Below are 5,306 nucleotides of genomic sequence, written 5' to 3' on the forward strand. Positions count from 1 at the left end.
CACTTCCTGAAAGGAGATTTTGCTGCATTGGGTTCTCTTCTAAAAAAACTAATTTGGGAGCAAACATGGTGAAATAGCCATGACCAGACTCTTAAATTATAATATGACATTTTTTAGTCTGCCACAAATAGCTGCACATCTAGGAGAGTGATTGATGAAAGCATAAAATATTATTACCCTCCAAAGAACTGTCTTGTTACAGGCTGTAGGCCAGATGCTCAGGTGATGTGATTAAGTTTACTTCCATTGTCTGTAATGCAGCAAATGTGTCTATGCTATTTGAGGTTTGTCTGAAATTCTGCTGTCAAGGACACATATCAGTGGCAATAAGAACATATATACTTCATTTTATCTAACAGATACACAAACAATTTACATGTCCAGTATCCTTACAAGCTGTGAAGAAGCTTGTAGCTGATTTTTAAATATCTTTGTTTGTGGAATTGTTCACTTAATGAAATCGTCTCCTAAGAAACAAGAATTACAGTGCCAAAGCAGATTTAATTCCAGGACCTTTGGTACTAGAAATCTGGTAGGTGAGTACTACTTAGCTAAGTGAGCAGCTGGCACACATGGACTGTTTAATGGACAGTAACAATGTTACATATGTTCTTGATCAGGTTGATGAAACCAACTTTCCTAAATTAATGTCAGTGGTTTCAGGGACCCTTGCGCATACAGAGGTCTAAAATGTCAATGAATCACGTGACACTATGTTTGCTCAGACCTTTACTTCTCACCTGTCTTCTGTCACAGCTGATACGACCTGTGAAGCTGACAATTTGCTAGGATTATGGAGGTAAGAAAAGTGACAGAGCTTCTCTATATGAAGGCAAACAATTTTAATTTCACTTTTGACATAGAAAATGGCAAATATGCATTTAGAAACTACTGCTGGAGCAAAGGTACAGGCTGTTGAAGACTTTCAGACATTTACCATCACAACACATACGTGGATTCTCTTTGAGAATCACAACATAATATTCTTATAGAAATAAATAAAGGATTATATCCTTTCTTCACCTACCCATGAGTACATAGATTTTTTCCCTAAAAAACTCAAATGGTTTTTTTCAGTTGTTAAGCTAATGAATACTGGTTTTGTTCCTTTTTCTGTAGAAAGTGAAAACAGTGTTTTAAAAAGATACTGAAATGACCTTTATGTTTCTCACATAAATCTATAGAACTGGGAAGGACAATTTTGGTACCAGAGGTTCCCTCTAACACTTAGTCTGTCATATCTGTAGAGTTTTCAAATTCATACACCAATCTATTCTAGACTTATTCTGAGTTCAGGAATGTAGTCAGGTAATGTAGGAAGCAAATTAGAGAGACAAAGGCACAATTTGAATCAAATCTGGCCACTTCTGTCAGGGATAGCAAAAAGTGTTTCTATAAATAGCAAAAGGGCAAGGAAAACCTTCATTCCTTGTTGGACATGAGAGGGAACAGAGTGACCCAAGGGAAAAGCTGAGGTACTTAACACCTTCTTAGACTCAGTTTTCAATAGTAGGACAGGTTGTCCTCAGGACAGCTGGACTCAAGAGCTGATAGACAGAGATAAGAAGCCAAATAGCCCCCCTGAAATCTAAGAAGAAATGGTTAGAGATCTGCTTAGCCGCTTGGATCCTCACAAATCTATAGGACTGGATGGGATCCATCCCAGAGGGATGAGGGAGCTGGCAAAAGAGCTTGCCATGCTGCTCTCCATCACTTACTGACAGTCCTGGCTCACTGGGGAGGTCCCAGAGGATTGGAAGTTGGTGAATGTCACAACAATCCACAAAAAGGGTTGCAAGGAGGACCCAGGAAACTACAGACCTGTCAGCCTGACCTCAGTGTCTGGCAAAGTCATGGAGCAGATTATCCTAAGTGCAATCACACAGCACTACACAAGATCCTGAGAAGATTAACTCCATCTTGGCTAAAATCAGGATGCACCTACAGGATGGACAAGGGATCAGACCCAGCCAGCATGGGTGTAGGAGAAGCAGGTCCTGTCTGACCAGCCTGATCTCCTTTTATGATCAGGTGACCCACCTGGTGGATGTGGGGAAGGCTGTGGATGTAGTCTACCTGGACTTCAGCAAAGCCTTTGACACCAACTCCCATAGCATACTCCTAAAAAAGCTGGCAGCAGAACAAGATTGGCATATTACAGGTTTTTTGCTACTTATTTGAAATTTAGTCTTATATGTGAATGTTTATCCTGCTTATGAATAATGTCTGTCTCCTAGGAAAGAATGTGTACCTTGTTTTTAAAATATTGTAAAACCATCACTGCTTACATTTCTTCAAACATAAGTTTTAGATCAAACATTTCACAGCAGGAGGAAAAAGCTGCCAAGTGACAACTAACAATAAAGATCAGCTTCCTAAGTCAAATTCAAAATCAATAGCATTTTGTTATCCTACTGCATACAAAATGCAAGTAATTTGTGCATGCAACAGGTCATAAATGACACATTATGCATTTTTATCCCTTTGGGAATATCAGTCAGATTTTATGATGTGTGAGAGAGAATAGAAAGGTACTGTCTCATCTTGACAAATCTGATTAGTACCATAGCATATCTCCAAGGGCATTCTAATGACAGTTATAATATAAGCAATTAAAACTCTAAGTGTGTATACAGATACAGACTTACACATATAATTACTAGTCAAAGGATCATTCCTCTAGGTCTGTTGCTGTATAAAAATAGTTCCTTCCTATTTAGTACATCTGACTTTTCAAATTTAGACCACTATGTGCCTCCTTTGATGAAGAAAATAGTTACTGACAATTTATCAATCAGAGCAATGCTTCTGAAACAAAGCTCAAGTATGCTAGAAGGTTATCTATGACATGAGTTTGGCTGCTGATGTAGTCTAGTCAGATTTCCCCTTAAAAACTCAGGATGTCATACAATAAAATCACCACTGTTATATTCATTGAAGTGTTAGTGAACAGCTATTGATTCAAATTTGACTGGAAGTCGAGCTAAGAAAAATGCTGTTATACTGCTAAAGGTTCCCAGTGCAGGGGCTTGCAGTATGATTCAGGTGCCTAAGATCTCTAGTGTTGTTACAGGTGATTTATGATAGCAGAAGCATATTCACAGGACTGGCAGACAATGTCTACAGGACAGTAACTTCTGAACTGCCTAAAAACATCCAGGTAATATGTCCTAAAGCACTGAAAATAGAAATGTCCCTAGACACCAATATAAACAAAAATGGCTGGAGATGTTTATCTGACGAATCCTGAGAAATACACTGTTTTCTATTACATAATCTCATGTAGGGTGGATTGTATATTGACACCATCATCATTTCATGACTCCAAAAAAAGAGACAATAACACCAAGACAGTTGCCCTCTCCACTACAAGCATTCTGTTATTGGAGTACCCATGGTGCTATACTCAGGCTTTTCTCTGCCTGTTTCTTGCTTTATAGTGCCTAGTTGCACTGTGCAATTTTGTCCACCTCCTACCAGTGCTAACCTCCTCCCCAAAACTGCAGTGATTATATTTATGCAGCTAAAAGAGAAGAGAAAAAGGAGACATAGATACAGGCAATGTTTCCATCAGTTCAGCCAGCAAAAACTCTCCATTTTCTCAGAAAGGTGCAGAAGTTAAGCAGAGCTCCTACCCAAGAGGTGAGTGGAACTTCAGGTGCCCAGTGGAGGAATGAGAAAGACAAGCATTTTTGCCCCTTTGAAGCCACCTAATGGAGCCTATCAAGCTTTATTTTTATGATTAACAGATACTGTTGAGCAACAAGTTAAAATCAGATTCCTGAAGTTCTCCAGACATTCTTGCTGCCCATATAATAAATCTTTTTTCTCCGAAAACAAATTTCAGTGTATGTATTACAGTCAACCAGAATCCAAGTCAGTTTAATTTAGATAAACACTGCAGTGGACCAGGACATTCATGAGCAGATCAGTTGTCCCTTCTTTGAGGGTGGTAACATCCATCACAGGAGTAGAAGGTGCAGCTGGAGGCTGCTACAATTTCAGCCATCCAATTTTTATCCACCACCATGTCTGCTAGAGCCTCCTGGCACTTTGGGTTGTGATCACTATTGATTTTCAATGAGGATGGGAACTTAAAAAAGTTATATATACATTTCTCTAAAAAGATAACTCTAGGGATGTCTGCCTCTGACTGCACATCACAATTTCTCATGCACTCAGAACTACTCCATTTGGTCACAAATGTCACCTTTACATCAACAGATTGATTTGCTAAATTCCAAACAGTTTAAACTCTGAAATTCTCACTATTCCTCTGGTTCAGAGTTGTCACTTACAATACAATCTGAAGACCCATAAGGTCTCGTAAGTATAAATAAACTTTGACAATTGGTGACAACTTTGAGGAGAACACTGTGGGACTTTCAGAGTCCAGAGTGAGCTTGTAGTCCTGGCAGCTTAGATAAAATACCCTTAGTATTTGTGAATTGAGCTCTCTTTAAGGCATAATAAGCATAGGAGTCTGTGGCTCAGGATGGGTACTTGATTTTAAGGTTCAGAGTCTATACCTTCTACTAGTCCAGAAAAAACCAAACCAAAACAAACCATCCCAAACAAGCAAACCTTCTCCACTCAGACTAATTCAGATGTCAAATAGTAATTTTCTGTATTTATGTTATTTCATAGTCATTATATGTGTAACAGGATTTGTTCTGCCAATAGCACACACAGAAAAAAAGTACAATATTTAATGCGCAGTGCCTTTTTAAGGTTAAGCATGTAAAAAGCAGGGGACTAGTCATGGAACTAAAAAAAAAAAAAGAGTTTGTTTCCTTTTAAATCATAATATTGTTGCAAGGACAAAGCAGTGGGGATGTGAGAAACCTTAGTGCAGTCTGCTCTAAAAGAGAGAGCTAGTAGATTTTGACTTGTCTGTTCCACTACACAGATAAGCACTCCAATAAACAAGCTAGAGAGTATTTTGGATTCAGGTCGTTAATGGCACTTGTTCGACCTGTTCCACTTCACTTGGAATATTTAAATACTAATTAAGGAACCAGAAAAGAGAAAAAAATAACTGTATAAATCGACACTGTATGTTAAGCACCAGCTCGAGCCTTGGGCTTTAACCCAGTGACCTTATCAAACCACCAGAGTTGTGATCAGGCCTGAAGGTGTCTCACTCTACAGTAAAGAGGGTACAACAGGGAGAAGAGGACAAGGGATTAGAACCCTTCAGTGACAAATTGGGAAATGGATATAGGACAATATGATGCATTTCTTCACACTCAACACATCACCCTTAATCCACAGACCTGCAGGTCGCACAATAATAACTCCTTGCC

Source organism: Acanthisitta chloris, unplaced genomic scaffold (genome assembly GCF_000695815.1).
Source record: "Acanthisitta chloris isolate BGI_N310 unplaced genomic scaffold, ASM69581v1 scaffold4224, whole genome shotgun sequence".
Taxonomy (NCBI): domain Eukaryota; kingdom Metazoa; phylum Chordata; class Aves; order Passeriformes; family Acanthisittidae; genus Acanthisitta; species Acanthisitta chloris.